This window comes from Triturus cristatus, chromosome 2_2 (assembly GCF_964204655.1).
Source record: "Triturus cristatus chromosome 2_2, aTriCri1.1, whole genome shotgun sequence".
Taxonomy (NCBI): Eukaryota; Metazoa; Chordata; class Amphibia; order Caudata; family Salamandridae; genus Triturus; species Triturus cristatus.
The window spans coordinates 970,973,806-970,992,719 of NC_140582.1; the positions used below are offsets into that span (position 1 = coordinate 970,973,806).

General features: G+C 41.3%; 2 protein-coding genes across 3 annotated transcripts in view; one reads left to right on the forward strand and one right to left on the reverse strand.

The window, feature by feature from the left end:
* Positions 1-18,914, forward strand: part of LOC146863019 (uncharacterized) — a 471,045-nt gene that overhangs the window by 427,820 nt on the left and 24,311 nt on the right. The window lies entirely within an intron of this gene.
* CPEB2 (cytoplasmic polyadenylation element binding protein 2) overlaps positions 1-18,914 on the reverse strand; it is a 226,879-nt gene that overhangs the window by 203,189 nt on the left and 4,776 nt on the right. The window lies entirely within an intron of this gene.

Sequence of the window (18,914 nt, forward strand, 5' to 3'; positions counted from 1 at the left end):
GCCTGGCTGAAGACGGCTGAAATGCCAGAAACCGGTCCTAGGAAGCTTGTTTCCGGTCCAGGGAAGACATGGCTTGGCAGTTCGGGCTGGACTGTTCCCATGAGGCACAGGGTCAGACTGATTTGCATATGGCCATGTCTGAACTGGGGTGGCAGAGTGGGCTAAAGAACGGTGATGGATTAAACCCAGATCAGTTGACTGGGGGTGAGTGCTTGCAATGTTCAACACTCCGTCCATCATTTCCTTTGGTTTTTGCTTTGGCAAGAAAATGTTACACCAGCCTAGCATTGCGGTCGATAAACGGCATACCTATTTGGGCTGTTACTCCCATGTAATGTGGGAGATAGTTGCGCTAGTGTTGCCAGAAGTCCCAGAGGAGGCCCAGGCTGTCCTCTTACAAGCGGTTGTAGATGGGAGGGATGCAGCAAAGTTTGCCATACACTGTGGCCTTGACACAACTGACTCGCTGGGCAGAGTGATTTCCTTGTCGTGGCCGTTGGGCGCCATGCCTGGCTGAAAACGTCTGGCTTTTCTGGGGATGTCCAAGCCAACCTTATGGAAATGCCCTTTGATGGCTTTCGTCTCTTCGGAGATAGGCAGACGCAGCTCTAGAGCACTTCAAGGAGTCGTGGGTTATCGGCAAATCCATGGGCCTCTCAGTCTCATCCTGTCCTGCATCAACTGTTCGCTACTTTCATGGCTACGGAAGGGGTTTCCAGGAGTGCCAGACCTACCAGAGTCAGAGAACCGCACAAGTTTCACAGCCTCTGCGCGACTGAAAGGACGGAGGCCTTTGTCATATTCTTGACCTCAGAGCCCTCAACTACTTCCTCAGAAAAGAAGTTCAAGTTGCTCACTCGTGCTCAGGTTCAATCTTCCCTGGACCCAGGAGACTTGCAGGACGCCTATTTCCATATCCCCATTCTGCCTGCCCATTGCTCCTACCTGCAGTTTACGGTGGACCACTAGCACTTTGCTTACGGTGCTCCCCTTCTGCCTCACCAGTGCCTCTCAGAGGTTCACCAAGGTGACGGCAGTGGTCGAAGCCCATCTGCGGAGATCAGGGGTTCCAGACTTCCCCTATCTTGACGACTAGTTTTGGAAGGCGAGCTCGCCCCAGGCAGTCGTCTCCCACCTCGACTACGGCGAACCTTATGCATTCACTGGGGTTCATGATCAGCATGCCAAAGTCACACCCGACTCCCTCTCAGACACTCCCATCATAATGATCATAAATTGTCGAGGTCATTCATTTAACATACGGTGAAAAAGAACGAGACAAGGGTTGAAAAGAGTAGAAAGTGCAGCCAGTTCCTATACAGCATGTTTGTATCACAGCTAATCTTGCTTGTACACCCAAGCAGTGTTAAGGCTGGGTGGCATCTGGATGAGAGATCAAAGGCAGAGTTTCCACTTTTATTATTTTGTATTTCTATGCAAACAGTTTAAATAGCACTATCTTCAGAACCTAGCAGACAACGTGGAGGGCCTTGACGTCCACCCAAGGACACCCTGAAGGAAATAGTCACTGGAAGCCGCATTTGCAGATTTTTGTTTTCCATTCTACACTGTAGTCATGTTAGGTCTGAAAACTTCAGTCTACTATGTGAGCATTATAAAACACCCAGGCACTCAACAGCACCAAGAGGTGGGGGAGCAAGAGGCCTACATTTTGTATCGCTCCTCCTTGCAACCGTGCAATTAATCAAATGGGAGCTCAAAGACAGCGCAGTTCTACTGAGAGGCAGTCTTTCTTTACTGATCCGAGATGCTGGTGAACTGACAGATTTACAGTCAAGATGATCTGAGTAAAAAGGAGTGCATTCTATAAAAGACAAGCTAATTCAATTGGACATTTGCTCTCCAATTAAGTCTTTACTCTGATCTCCATCACATTCAGAAGGTCCAATAAGAAAGGGAGCAGATCTAGTCACACTGAGTGAGTTTAAAGACCCTAAGCACTCCTGAGCTTTTTTGTGAGCACAGGAAGGCAATCTTGTAACCCAATTCTCATCCATGTATTCCAATGATCCACAGTTTTAGTTTACCCGTCCTTGTGCAACAGTGCAAAAGCAATTCCCTAAAATAAACAAAAAAACACACACCCACCTACCCTACTTTGGTAACCTGGTGACACCACTTACAAGTAAACTCCAATTGTCAACCAAACTCACACAAAACCAGCGCCAAGTGCTTATTTTCTTCAATGTAATCATCTACTAAAGAACTATGCAAAGGAAAAATAGAGGGGGTGGGAGCTAGAAAAGTATGGTTTCATACCAGTTGCTTCATTATACAGCAAGGATTATCGCACACATAAGCATGCTTGGAGAACCAAGATAAATTAAAGGCATGATGGTATAAGAGGCAGCCTTCCTAAACAACCACCTAAAAGCAGACTGCAGACTTGACATTTTAGATGCACAACATGAATTCTATACAAATAAAGAGAAGCACTGGCAAAACCAACGGATTTAGCTTTGCCAATGCTTTTTGTTAACTGCCCGTTTCACAGTGTTGTCCTATGGGAGAGATAGGCCTTGCAGTAGTGAAAAACAACTTCTGGAGTTTTTCACTACCAAGACATATAAAACCTAAAAGTGCATGCTTTGCCTTTTGAATACGTTGCACCCTGCTCTCTGGGTTATACCAGGCCAGCCTTAGGAGTGACATATGTATAAAATGGGAAGGTTTAGGCCTGGCAAGAGGTTTATCTTGCTAGGTCGACATGGCAGTTTGAGCTGCACATACAGGCTCTGAAATGGAAGGCCAGAGATCTTGTTAGAGGACTACTTAAGTGGGTGGTACAAGCATTGCTGCAGGTCCACTTGTAGCATCTAATTTACAATCCCTGGGCACATGTAGTGCACTATTCTAGGGACTTATAAGTAAATCATTTATGCCAGTTGCCTATGAGCCAATATTACCATGTTTAGAGGAGAGTGCACATGCACTATAGCACTGGTTAGCAGAGGTAAAGTGATGAGTCCCAAGGCAAACAAAAACGAGGTCAGAAAGAGTGGAGGAGAAAGGCAAAAGGTTTGGGGGGTGACCCTGCAGAGAGGGATAGTTTCCATCAGCAGAATTAGCGCACACACACCTATCCATTTACATCTAGCTGCAGTTGTAGCCTACCTGCAAAATGGGGAACATTTGTTGCGCAGTAAAATCCCCATCATTAAAGCTTTCCTGGAAGGCCTTGGGTCTTCCCACGAAGAACGCCTCCAGCCCCGGCCTAGAACTTAAATGTAGACTTCATTAGACTTATGTGGCCCAGTTTTCAACCATTATACTCATGGGTTATGTAGTTCCCGTCACAGAAGGTGTCTTTTTCGGGGCTGCCTTGCTGCCTGCTGTTCCCATGCCTGGGTGAGAACTGGACCTGCATCACTTGAACCAAGATTGACTCCAAGGGCTTGCTGACTTGAAATCTCAGGGATATAAAAGACATCCAACCCTTCTGCTGCTGCTGCACCTAGACTCTGACATCTGAGAATCTACCCTGCCAAGTGGTGCTATTCCAGTCCTGGACCCTTGGAAGTGAGGCCTAAGGTTTTGCTTCAACAAAAAACACATCCTCTCTGGAACCGGTACATCATCGCTGCTGCGTGGATCTTCAACGGCGATTCAGCTTGGATCAAGGTACTTTTGTTCAACAGGTCTAACTGGGTCCCTGTATCCAACCCTGCGCTCGGCCTGAAATTTTGACTTTGTCCCGATACGGTGCGACCAAAAAAACCTACATAAGCGCTTACTGCTTCTAAGTGCTATTTTACAGCTTATTCTTTAAAAATTCATATCTTGACTTTTACCTATTCGATTTTTGTCATTATGGTCTTGCTTTATTTATAAAAGTAAGCTCTATTTTTCTAACCTGATGTGGAGTCTTTTTGTAGTGTTTTCACTGTGTTACCGTTTGAAGTGTTGCATAAATAGTTTACACAATGCCTCTTACGTTAAGCCCGACTGCTCAGTGCCGAGCTACCAGAGGGTGAGCACAGGATAGTTTAGGATGGGTTTGTGACTTAGCCCGACTAGGAATGTGGTTCCTTCTTGGACATGTTGCATACCTCTCCCAATCTGAAACCCAATGTCTAACGCCTGCTTTCTACAAATCTAACACGTAGCAAGTGAGGTACTGCACAAAAACTTTATGGGGGTCATGGTGTTTGCTAATGCAGTAGTGGAATAACTTTCTAATTTGGCGGCGTAGCAGGCACGTTAAATGGGTTTACATACATTCTTACGGAAGTATGAGGTAACCAAACACAAAGGCCTCAGGTGCCAGATTGCTAAATTGAGTTGTCTAGGGTGCGTGTGCCTGAGCTAAGCTTGATACTGAGATAGAAGCTTTGGCCTCAGAGGAACTTTCTAGTGCAACTACACCGACATCTCTAGAAAGGTGACAGCTTTGCTCACACGGGGTTTGCCAGAATATGAAACATTGACACTTGCTTTTTCCTAACCATATATGGAATTGGGGGGAGGTTGAGAAATGGGGTAGGCAGATATCACCAACCAGTTCATCCATTGTGCAGTGCCCTCGAATTGTGGGCATTTAGAAGTGAAGCTTTATCGTTTTGCATTCGTTGGTGGCAACCCGATCTAATGGAGTGGTGCCCCCACTTAATGTAAAGCAATCAAACATTTTTGCTCAAGAAAATAAAACTGTTAAAAATGAGTTATGCCTGAGGCTCAAACGTGCAAAACTACTGAAATTCACCAGTTATGTTTAGCAATGCACACAACACAGTACGTGGTTGACTACCTTGAGGAAAACAAATTTGGCAACAGGACAGATACAAAAACACACATAAAAACAATTTTTTTTAAAAAAATCAAAACAATTAACTCGAGAACAGCAAGGCAGTCGACCGTGAGTTCTCTTTTGTGTTGTGTGTTCCTAAATACAGCGAGTTTGTCATTTTGCACATTTGAGCCTCAAACGAACTGCTTCTTTAATTGTTTTTTTAGAATTAATTCGAAGCTTGAAGTGGCAAGTTAGTTCTTTGACCATGACTATTTACTAGCACTGGCCCCATGTTCTGTAGCGAACATTACATAGCAAAAATAGATGAATTTTGTTCAGTATAAGTTTAATGAAAGGCATGTTTGGTCCATTCATTACTATAGAACGATTACAAAAAAGGAGTATAAACTTTCAGGCTCTACCTCTGGTTGCAGTCAAATCTGATTAAAAACACATTGTTCAAGTCCATTAACTAAACTACTTGGTGATCAGAGGAGAAAGCGGAGACCTCTGGAGCTATATATTTAATATCCATTTTTTGGAACTGTACAATTGGTCATTTGACTTCTACAGTTTGAAACGAGAACCTTTGTATCACCCTTTGGGACACTCTGGACAACTGCACTGAAAGGAGTTAAGAGGTCCATCATCATGAACAGCTTCAACTGACTGCCAAAAACAAAACAAAATTCTGTTAAAACAAAAATGCACCACTTGTAAGAAATATTCCTTTGTGGCACTTGGCAAACACACTTTTCCTACAAATAGACTTTGTAACTTATGAGAAACATGGCAGCATTAACTTACATGGGATTAAACAAAAAGATTGTGCCCCAACCCGCAGCAAAACTGAAATCTTGCTATTACTAATCAGCATCCTTAACTTCTGAAACTTGGAATTTCGCAACACTTGCTTATAACAAGTCAGGATTGTGTCCATTATGCCTGATGGTTTCCTGCAAAAATATCTCCTGTGCTGGTGTGCGCGATGAACAGTGCTTATATTTGTGGGGCTCCAGGAGACAAGGTAAGTCAGGTCTAAGCCTCGCTATCTACGAGTTACCTCGGTCGCTTAGAAGCGGTGCCGATTTCCCTTTCAAATTTGAAGCCTGGATACCTGCTTCAAACAAACTGGCTGCTGTTTCGATCGTCTCTGGACTGTTGGGTCCCAGTGACGGAGTGTGTTCTCTGGAATGAAGGGTGTGGTGGCACTGAAGGTGATGTGGCACAATCGCTCTTACCACTGCACATTCTGCCACTATGTGGTGATCATTACCATGAAAGGAAGGCGCATGCCCATAAGTGAAATTTGAGGCTGGGTCTCATTCAACAACCTATAGGCAGGCGATAGTGACAGAACGCACCCAAGGAAAAGGCCCCTTTCTGCTACTGAAATTCTTTAGGAGCCTTAAAACATGACATGCAGGGATAAACATAAAACCAAGGAGTATCAAATATCTACCTCTCTTGCCACACACACTGTTACACAATGAACAGGAGGTTGCTGTCTATGCTAGGTTACATTACAGTTAACACTGTAGAACCTCAATGGGTAGCCACAGTTAATCATATCTGCTTCTTCTGGACAATCTGAATAGTGCATTATCCAAGTAGATACGTTCAACTCACGAAGATACAAAAGGAATGGCTATGATTTATGCTCTGGAATTTGAACTGCATTCCTGTGAATCCTCCTAACAAAACAAAAAACATGCGCCTTCCACACGATGCTAAAGTTCATCTAACTAGATACATTTTTTAAAGATGCCAAAGAAAAAGAAAGATAACAAAAGGAAGACAAATGCAAGCTTCCCATAAACCTATAGTCTGCTATAATGGTCATCTCAATCATAACGTCTGAATGTATAACAGTGTGGCCAACAAAAGAGCTTCAGTTACACCAAACCCCACATAACTGTCAAAGAATTAAAACTGCTACGTGTAGGAGGACCAAAATCTGAGACAGGGCAGTCAACTGGTGGAACCATTGCATGCATCGACACAGGAACTGGCTGATCATGCTCAGCGTATTGGGTCAATCCCAGAAAGGAATTTTACGGGAAGAGCAAAGTGCCAGAAATCTGAAAACATATAGCAACCTGGAAAAGTACACTGTTGCTGATTTTTTTTCCTCAACAGTAGCCTTCCTCTGCTTCGAACCAAAGAGGCAGTTCTAGGTCTAATAGTCAGAAAGAATGTCTTTGCCAAGCTGTAATGTTCTTGAAGTAGACGCACCTGGAACGAGAGATCAAACAACTTACATAGAATACTACTTACCTTCATGCCGGTCTTCACTTCCATCACAGAATAATCGCTGTCACATGTGAAATAGTGTCGCAATAAGCAAAGTGAGAAACCGAACAGTGTTCTTGCAACACAAATACAATGGAGATAGGCCTAATCAATATAGTGGCATATGGTGCAGACATAACCCTCCACACACATGCTGTCAATATATCCAACACTTTTTCTTCATTTTTCAATTATTTATGACTTCCGTGGCTGATTGTGGACACCTACTCTTTCCATCCGTTCCGGTTACCCTACCCTGTTTTGCCAATTGAATGCTCTGGCGTCGCTGTGGAGCAGATAACGATAGAGCGATAGAGAGTCTGCAGAGTCTGCTGAGTGCCGCTGAGCCGCTGGTCAGAGCCGCCGCCACAACCCGTGAGCAGATTCTCCGCGGGTCATCTCTCCCCTGGAAAAGGACGTAGACCGGCGGCGGACGCAGCCGCGCTCGTGGTCACAGCCATAGGTCGATGGATTTGTAGCGACACAGGCGGGAGAGTACAGCAAGTACAGTAACTGTGGAGTACGAAGCACGGAGAGCAGGACAGGCGCGGTAGAAGCTGTAGACGCTCGCGCGCCCGCCCTCCCTCCCTCCCTCATAGTATTGCCGATTACTGTGCTCCCACTTCCTCCAACCAGGAAAAAACCATCAGGAAAGCGGAAAGAGGTACGAGGCAGGAAGTATCAGCGGTGGTGGTGCCCGGAGCCGGAGCCAGGGCCGGGAGAGAGCCGAGAGCCTGCCCCCGGCTGCCTCCATCTACCTCTACGCCAGCTTTACCTTTGCCCTAACCTCTCCTTGCTCCCCTTCCCTGGACTCGGACGCAGGGTTGAGCACGCCATTGCACCCGACAGGAGACAGGTGAGGAGGTGTTGGAGTGTTTGCACGGGCTCTAGGGGACTTACTGGAATTGTTTTCCCGAGAAGTTTAAAATCAATTGCAAAAGCTTAAAACTGTATCTGAGGAATCTGACGAATCATTGGTCCTTGTACTAGGAATAAATCCCTAGGGAGGGATACAAGATAACAAGGAGCAACTAAGTAACCAAGTATTACAAGCCCTCAACAGGTTCCTCAACAGGCTCCTGTGCATAAGATTAAAAATTGCAGTTTATACATTAACATCTTTATTAAATTGCAACTATGCGATCAGGGAGGGTAAGGAAAACGACAGTAAAGGCAAAGTCAAAAGCCCAACTCAAAGCTGAGAAAAGAAAAGCGGAGAATGAAAATAATGGCCCTTCCCAGGAGCCGAACCTTAATGAATCCTACGTGGACTTTTTAAAGATTAAGCGCGAAAAACTGGACATAACGGAGACAAAAGGGAGTGATCACAACAAAGATAAGGTTACTACCATAACAAACTCAAAATTAGAAAAAAGGAAGTCCCAACTTACCGCTCCATCTATAGCTCCTACAGGGGAAATAAATAAACCTTCACCAATTAATCCAATTGTCACAATTGGCACACCAAAAAATACAATTAACGGAAACAAGGGAAATAACCCTTGTATTTACCAGCCCAAGAAATACACAAAATTCTCTTTTTTGAAAGATCCAACAGCAGCAATTTTTTCAAAAACAAGTCTGTTAGAAGGCTTGCAAACCCCTCTTTTGCCTCTGGAATCAAATTGTTTTAATTGGATACCTCAAAGTAACCCAGAAATACATCAACAATCTATTCCAGTTCAGCAAGGATTTAACGTGAAAATGGATATCGGGGATAATGAACCAGCTAGGTCGACCCTTCAAACAAACAATGATGAACCAACAAATTTAATGGAGACCGCCTGTGTGAAAGGACCTCAAACAAATAATGCTATCACACTATACAACAATCATCTCGAAACGGAAAGTATCATAAACCTGGGACATAAAAACCATCTGTCAAAACAGTCTACTTTGGCACCCATTGACGATTTTAGTGGACTTAGTCATCAACCACTAAGCGAAGAGCATGATAACATCAATAAAAATACACAAAGCCCAAAAATTTTACAGGGTCTGGTAGCTGATATTTCATCTATGGCAAATAAAAAACCACTTGTTAACACGAATACACAGGAAGAAACAATAACTGGGGAGCTCGGGGAGCTTGAGGAAAAACATCTAAACGAGAAAACAGTAAAAGATAAAAATCCAAAGGAAGGAGAGATGAAAGACATGGAAACAAAAGGATCACGACTTAAATTTGAACAAAATAGGGGTATAAGTACAGATTTGAACCAACTGTTACCAAACCAGACTGAACTAATATCATCAAAAAATGTTCATTCAGATAGCACCCACCAGATCACACTTGTGGACAAATCAGATAAAAGCGATATGTCCTTTCTAGCTACGCAAGAATGGGAAGAAATGGTCGCTTCTTACAATCAAGATACAATACCAGATACAATATTAGATAAAAACTTTCTGGAAGACAAAACATATTTAAACAATAAAATAATCTGGGAGGCAATGCTAAGCACAATGCAATACTCAACAGCAGCATTGCAGTACCAATCACACAAAATGGATCTTCAGTTGACTATTTTACAGGCACTTGCTGATTCAACAGCGGGGATAGATAAGAAATTAGCTGGCCTGAATGATTTAATAAAGAAGGGCCAGGAAGGTACTTATGCAATACAACAAGTTAACCAAGAATGCACATGCGCACCAATAATTGACAAATTATCTATATTACCAAGTATATTAGGCGACTTATTACTCGACATAAAAAAAGTTCTCGTAAACCAAACACAAACAAAAACCGCAGGCACGACGGACAAAAAAGTACTACTCCTATCAACAGATAAAATGGAAATAATTGCAGATAATAACTCTCCACAAAAACAAAACGAATTCCAAGAGGAAAGCGGGAAAGTAGATGCCGAGGGAAATTCTACTTTTGGAGAAATTTTTTTTTCGTAAAACCAAAAGGAAAGGAAGGAAAAACAAACAGATAAGTAGAGGATGCCATCCTTTTTCTAATTCCAAAAGTGACCAACAGTTAACACCTCAAAAAACCCCTCCACATGTTTTGATGTCAAATGAGAATAAACAACTACAAACAGTAATACGGAAGGATAGCAGTTCAGGTAAACCCAAAGTGGTATTAGAGAAGCAAGATCCCTCACCAATTATTCAAAATCTAAAAGAAAGGTTCGAAGAAACTAAACATAATCAAGATACTAGCCCCCCAAGAAAGCCCGCCCCTCCATAAGGAGGATATAACCCAGAGCTCAAACATTCAATCTATCCCTTATGAACTTAACACTACGATCCACAGGAGTAAAACCGATATGAACCCTCGGGCAATCAAACAACAAGTAGGGTCTAAAGACCTAGAAAGGATAAGGTCAGCTCTGAACTCACGGGAAAACACTAGCCACACGACTGATAATCGACTCCACGATAATTACCAACAGGAAAATAAAACAGAATCAAACATCATTATATTTCATCCGTTATATGAATCGAGAGGGCCTATGGACATACTAAATAGACAGAACAGCTTACAACTTTTACACTCTAATAAAAAATTAGAAAACATCATGTCCTCTGACTTACGATCAATCGAATTTTTACGAAAAAATAACCAAAAATCTGAATCTACTAGAGCGACATGGCAAAACTCTGAGATTTCTAGAAGAATTTACCAAGAAAAGGATTGCTTTAAAAACTGGGGAATAGAACTGGAGCTTGTTATAATAACATCATATCCGACTCCTTTCCTAACAAAAAAATTAACTAACCTAGATAAATCAATCAGTTCAGTATTAAGAGGTGCCAAAAGTAGAAGCCCTGGAGCCAATAGAGAAGCGAACTTGTTAACCACAATAGTGACCGATGCTCCTCAAGTAACACAATCACAACTCTTAATTAACAATAATTGGCAAGGAAACCATCGTACGATTACATTAGAGGCCAATATATGACCTGACCGGATAATTACTCACTCACCTCAATCTAAACAAAGTGGGATAAAAATATGCACATGGAACATCAATGGATTAGCGGCTAAAATGTCAGAGCAAGAATTTTTTAGCTATATAGAAAAATTCGACATAATACTCTTGGAAGAGACATGGAAAGATAACTCATTCAGTTTGAAAGGATTTACATCACTGTCGATTCTAGCTACTAAGGCCTCAAATCTAGGCCGTAGCTCAGGAGGCTTATCGATATTAACTTCTGCATCAACTATTGGAGAAACTATACCATTAACCATTAAAATATCTCCTCCAAACAGCGTGCAAGCCATAAAAATAAAGCTGAAAATAGATAAACAAACAGTCAGTATTAATAATAAACACCTATTTACACCCAAAAGGGAAGAAAAAAGCGATTATGGAATTACCAGCCGAATTAGACAGGTTGATGGAAGAGGAAAAAAACAAAAAAAAAGAAAAAAAAAAAAAAATCGGACCATGTTATACTGGCAGGAGATTTTAATATGCATCTTATAGAACCGGGTCAAACCTCAGATTTCATACAAGAGATATCAGACGCCTGGGAAATACCAACCCAGATCCCTGGACCAAAAATTAAAATGTCCAATGGTGCAAAAAAAATTCTACAGGAATTAGAACATCGTAATTTGAGGGCTCTGAATGGCCGCTTTAGCGAGGACCAACCTCCGGCAGCAACTTTCCACACGACTAAAACCTCAACCCACTTAGATTATACCTTCGTGAGCCTAGATTTTTTTAGCAAGATAACAGCTTTTGAAATTGGTAACATTGACCTTAGTGACCATTTTCCTCAAGAACTAACCCTGAGGGCATATCCAGTAGAGATATTTCCAGCAGCCACAGAAATAGTCCAAACTAATACTATCAATCTTAAGCGAATAAGATGCAGCTCGGAAAACATAGAGACAATAGCTGCAACTGCAAAACAACTCTATGCACAAATGGACAAAAAGGGCGGCAACCCCCTAGAATGCTGGACTAATTTCACCAAAACTCTCAGTGAGACATTTCCGAGCAAATCAAATAAGGAGGCAAAATCAGCCTTGTATAATTCCAACAAAATAGTGAAATGCCCGGAGATTAAGAGATTGACCCGTATTACAAATCAAACATTGAGATTGGTACGTAAATATCCATTTAATTGGCAATTGCATAATACTTTGCGACAAACAAGGAAAATATTAAAACAAAAAAGATGGAGAGGTAAACAAGAGAAAAACCATAAAGCCTGGTCATTGTTGTATTATGAGGCAAAGCAAAAAAACCGTGCTAAATTTTGGAAAAAGGTGTCAATGTTGTTGAGACCAGGACATCATGGGATAAGCTCTAAAGTCACCGAAGCAAAATGGTATACTTATTTACATAACCACTTTAATGACTCGGAACCAATTGTGGACACCCAGATAATAGATGCATCAACAACAGTCTCTGCCCTCAACTCAGTCCCAGAGAGTAGTAAAATAGCAATAACCGAGGCAAGACAAAAAATATCTTTCTTGCCATCAATGAACAAAGATCAGTTGATCGAATCAAACCTAATGAGTTTATCAGAAGAGAACCCAGATAGAGAAATACAACTCATCAGGAAACTAATTGCAAAAGGTAGGAGAGCAGGAGCACCAGTGCCCAATGGAATTCCCCCAATGCTATTTAAGCAAGATCCCATTTTCTGGAGTAAAATCCTGGAGCCAGTCTACAGATATGCCCTAACACACATGCAACTACCAGACTCATGAAGAGGCTCAATTGTAAGCCCGATATACAAACAAGGTGAACGTGACAATCCAAACAATTATCGGTTAATTGCCCTAATAGATATAGAGGCCAAATATTATGCAGGGATCCTACTGGAAGAACTTACAAGATGGACAGCCGAAACTAACATCATTCCCATAACACAGACCGGTTTCCAAAAAGGCCAAGGAACAACAACGAACATCCTGGCCCTGTCCTTACTTATGGATGCTGCAAGAGAGAAAAAACATGCACTATACCTCTGTTTTATAGATTACGCAGCAGCATTTGATCATGTGGACCGAGACATGCTTTGGTATAAACTGGCAAAATGGGGGATATCTTCTTTACTGCTGAACCAACTCAGACACCTATATACAGACACATGGATTAGGATAAAACTGGGGGATGGTTCGCGATTATCGAGAAAAATTCCAACTAGCAAGGGCCTCAAACAAGGCTGCGTCCTTTCACCAATATTATTTAACCTTTTCATGGCTGATCTGCCAGAAGAACTGGTTAAATGTTCATCTCATAGTCCATCATTAGGAGGAAAAACCTTGACAAACCTGCTTTATGCCGATGACCTAGTTTTAATTAGCCGCACCCCTATTGGCTTACAACGCCTTTTGGACACAACTAATAGATTTTCAAAAAGAAATATCTTAAATATAAATAATTCAAAAACCAAAATTATGGTAGTGAATTACCATTAAAAATCCTCGCCAAAATGGTACCTGGATGGGCATAACAACAAGCCACCACTTACAAATATCTGGGGATCCTCCTGGATCACAACAACTCATGTAAACCACAGATGGAGTCCCTAAAGAAAAAAGGTATGACATCCTGCCTGACACTCAAACCACTGAAGAATCAATTACCGGATCTCTCCCTTGAACCTTTCTTAAAAATTTTGAGAGCCAAATTTCAGCCTACAATCTCATACGGGAGTGAACAAATGAGAGGGAGAGACGCTTTACCGTTAAACAATATCATAACAAAAGCATATCGTGTGATATTCCAGCTTCCAAGATAGGTCTCTCCAGCCCAACTTCGACTGGAATTTGGTGTACAAAACCAAACAGTGGAGCGAATGGGATCCTACGTAAAAACATGGCACAAAATCAGACTTGCCGAAAAAGGCACTTTGAATGACCTTTTATGGATAGAACTAACTCGGAATAATAAATCCCCATTTAATAAATACCTTATAGATGCAATTAAGAAACTGAGCCTAGAGAACTTATGGAACACTTCAGTATCCCACAATGTTTTTAAAAACTAGTGACAAAAACAACAAAGAGTATCTCCCTCGCACTGGATAAGGAAACATTGTCAAAACGTACTCATGGATGGACAGTTATAAGCAATTATAAGAATAGCAACCCTCAATCCTATTTAAATTTAGGAATAAGGATACATATAAAACAAAAATTCCTGAAGTTAAGATTGGGGGTTGGACCTATAAAAGCATTATTACCGCCATGGAAATGAACCGGACATAACAATGAATGTAGATTATGTGGACTAGGTGAAGAGAACATTACCCACATCATCTGTATATGTGAAAAACTGAAGGACATAAGGATATCCTTATTAAAACCGTTTTTTATTCCATCATGGTGTGAGGACCTGCAGACAAGCAATACTTCTATGTTTTAATCCAACTGTAACTCAATTAAACTGTCGCCTTACAAAATTTTGGGATATTACAGAGAAAAGATTAAATATCCAATTAGATTTGCTATCAGTTTAATGAAACAGCGATTAGTCTTCCGATGATTTGCAAATTTCTCTTACTTGCACGTTTTAAGAATTAACTGTTCCTTTTTATAATTTTATAACACTCTCTGATCTTAAGAAAAGTATTTCTTTTAATTTAAATGTACAGAAGTTTTATTACTAAGAAATTGCGCTTCTTTTTTGTATGATTACCATATGCAATGATTTTAATTAATTATGCATAATAAATTACTTACTTACCTACTCTTTAGACAACCGCTTTGCTTAGGGGAAAATGCTAACAGTTGATGGCAGAAGTCTTCAAATGCGAGCTTTCCACGAAAGAAGTCGAAGAAGCTATCAAAATCTTGCCCTCTACCAAGGCTTCAGGAGAGTACTGCCTGTCTAAGGAATGTTACCAATACCTACTGTTTACCTCCCTCTCCCTATAAAGTCAATGAAGCAGAATCCACTATCGCTCAATGTCCAGAGTTCAACAATGTTCCGATGGCTCTTATCCCCACACCCAGTACAGGCTCTACATATTAACTATCAGCACATTTCCCTTATTAACATGTGTGAAAATCTCAGCCAAGACCTTTTCGGGATATAAAATGAACTGGGAATCCCAGGGAGTTGTTACGACATCTAGGGACACCACTAATACCAATGGCAGGATACAGGTTCGTCATGAACTGGCGCCGCCATATGAGCAAGAGTGGTGGGACTGCCGGGGTGGCACAGAATGATCATGTGTTTTGGTCTGGCTCACCTGAGGCTGCCCATTGGACCACTGGTCTATGACCTGAGATATTGTGGGCTGAGGACCAGGAGACTTGGTTGAGGTTGCCCTGGGGTGCCGCAAGGCATTGTGTGGAGTGAGGGCAGCAACTGGCAGCGGCCATCTTGGCTCTCATTGGAAAACAGAACTTGTGCGAGACTTTGAATTGATATGGGGTGGCTTTGTTACAACAGAGATCCACGCCGAAGGGAAACAGCCAGTCAACGTGGTTCCTGGAGCAAGAGATGCAGCACAAGATATGTGCCTGCGAAAACTCCACTATCTGGACTGAGCGTGGCCTGATTTCAAGACTACCCAGCAGAACTTCACTCACACAAGATAAAGGAGCTCTTTAATTGGGGCATAGACCCCTTATGAATAACTAAAAAAAAACCTATTGAAGTGACTCAATGTGGGTTTTGTCAAATGCCATGCATAACTGAGCATCTCTATTTAGCTTTGTGAGTGTTTAGGTGAAAAGTTGGCAGAGTGATTTTGGAACCTCTCATTGGATGGTGTTTGAAAACATAAAAGAGGGTCATTGGAAATTCGTGAAAAATCTCGGAGTAACAGTGAACTTCATTGACAAAGTTGTTTTAAGCAAAGGATGAGATCAGACACTGTCTGTTAAATGGGTGCGCCATTGTGAAATAAAGAGGAAGGCTGGTCTGGAAGGTCGCCTTCTCATTGAATAGGCATTATAAGAGACATGGTTTACATAAAAATAAGTTTACCATGAAAGACGACTCAGTGTACTGATTGCTACATCTCTGAATGTTGATCTGTTGGAATGAGTCTTACTCTGCAAAGAAAAATAATTTTAATGACAAACAAATTTTAAAAATCGACCCAATTCGCCACCCAATTCCATCTTACCCGATGGGTCAGTCATTCAAGTTTCTGCCACTTGGCAGCAAAGACTCAAATCAGGTAGAATTCAGTTATCAGTTAATTAGGAAAATCATCTATTCCTAAGGCTATGAAGAACCACCCAGTGATCAACTAGTCTCCACAGAATATGCTACACTGAGTCTCTTCCCTAATCTCCCTGTTTGTCACAATTCGCTCTTAATTTTCCGTCATGTCTACTGTACCAAGTGCAGGTGAAAAGAAATTACACTCTTCTCCAACGCAAGCACTGACCATGACGGGGTTTGATAGAAGACAGGATGCTTAAATACCTGGAAGTTTTAATGAACAGAGGTCTGCTAAACACTGCATTGGACAATCTGACAACATCACTTGCAAAAAACTAATGACTTACTCCTAGTGGGCAAATTTACAGTTGGGGGTGGGACAGATGTTTAAGAAGGTGATAATAATGACACAACTGTCTGCTGGGTATGCTACCAATGCCCATCTCCAAACATGTGAGTAGTATAGCTAGAAATACCAATATTGTTTTAGGGGCAGGATGGAAGCCACAACGTAACATTCAAGTTGAAGCCACGCTGCAGTGTGTAATATGAAAAGTTACAAAAAACAGAAAACTGTCAGAAAAAGAAAAAAAGAAAAAAAAACAATAGATCTGAACCAAGAGGCAGAAAAGAGGGGGCAGTCTCTTAAACTACGCCATACTTGAGTTATGACAGCTGCAGTCAGGACAGATTTCGTCTGACGAAGAGCATGCAGTCTTCAATACAGTCTATCCATTTTTAGGCCTATGCAAACTAGAGGTAACAGCCACCCTCTTGAGTATTTCAACCGGCATGAATTCACAGATTTTAGAAGTCTGCAGAACACTTGGCTTTCAATGTGATATCATCAGCGAGTGTGCAGTACACAATACTTCATGTGATTCACAAAGCCTATTGGGAGTTAGTGGAGTTGTAATTAATGTACAAAACAGTAAGACACAAGGTCTAGACCCGGTTCAAATAGCATTTTCTGTGAGTAATTGCGCCTTTCTCCAGTGCTCAGAGTGTCTTACTCACAGGAAAGAGGCTTTTTGTGATCATGCAACACTTCTCCACTCCTTCACTTACACCTTTCTCAACTATAACCTACTTAGGAAACAGCACCCGATGTTTACTGGTCCCCACCTAATCTTTCACTTAATCATTGGAATGCGACATTTACTCAGACAATATAATTTGTATAAAACGGAATAAATTTAATTACAAAAACATACAATACAATTTAAAATAAATTGCATTTGGCTGCCGCTTGAGAACAATACTTCTTCAGCAGGTGGGTGACAAAGGTAAATGTACAACAGAAAAACAAATTACATTTCTAAAGGGGTTTTAATTGTGCTGGATTCAAAGTGCAGCATTTTTTAAAGTCAGGATAGGAAATGCTTCTAAATTGTCTTAATCATAATTATAAGTACGCAAATAAATCGTCTTTGAGAAGTCCTTCAGCATCTCAAATATGGCTGGGGTTTTATTTGCAATCTGACTGGTGTAACTGGTGATGGTTTTTACCAATCTACGATTATCGCAGCCAAGTGTGCGGCTGCAATCTGCCTAAGTCAAGTACAACAATTGTTCACGGTCATTCCCAAACCCTGGTTTGAGGACAGGCTTTTTTACAGCGAACGTACACTTACATTTCAAATGTGGAATTAAGTTCCACCTCCAAGGTATTACTACTTACTACTGAAAGTACATAAACGACAAATGAATGAGCAAAGCACAAAAAGTGCTCAACTCTCACGGCACAAGACAGGCAAGAGAAAGTTGAGTAGTCTACAGCATTTCCATTTTAGGCTAATGCTGTGCAAATAAAGAATGCTGAAAATAAAGTATGGCGTCCCTAAACACAAAATATTTAGCCATTCACAAAGTAATGAGAGTTTGAAAATAGAAATACGAGATATCGCAGGGTCAGTACTCAGAAGTCAAACATCTCTACGACTAGAAATACTTTTCCCCACGCTATATTAATTTAGCAAGTTATAAGAAATATTGTGCAAGTAATGCATGTGAGCAACTGCTGAAACTGAAATACTATGGTTAACTTATGAAAACTAAAAGCGAACTTACAGCTACACTGGACAGTAATCAAACTGCTGTTATGTTTTGTGAATAGTTTGTGCTTTTGCTTAAAATAATTGATGCACCCTCTTTTGGGTGAGCCTTCCTGTTAGCTATGCCATTTAAAAGTGGAAGACTTTTCTACAACTCTACCAGAGTCCTTTCATGTTTTTTCTCCAGACAAATGCCCATGCATTTTTCTTTGTGGTTAATGGTAAACTCATCCCCAGTGCCATGTAGAAATCTACAATGTATCGATAACCAATCGTGGAACTTGGGCAAGTATAACAGAAATAGGTTTTGTACATCAACAAACTAAAATCATCAGCACGATGGAGGCTAGATAATACAGTAGAGTTCAGAAAATGCATTCCAAAAAAAAATCTGAAAACTGCCATATAGGAGGAGGCCGTTTGGGCTAAAAAAAAAATACTGCACACTCGCTGCAAAAAAGACAAATGTATCAGCCTATAAACGAGATTCCCTGTTTTACTAATGCGCGCCCCATAATATCCTCGGTGGCAAAAAAACAAAAAACACCTGCTATAATGCAACTACATTCCTCTGATCAATCATTGGCTACAGACTGTCTCAAGTATGCATATGAAGTGGAAAGGGGATTGGAAGTTCACTGTAACAACCCCCTTGTTCTAGTAATTGATCAATGTTGTTCCACGAACCTAGGTAGGTTCTCTAGTCTA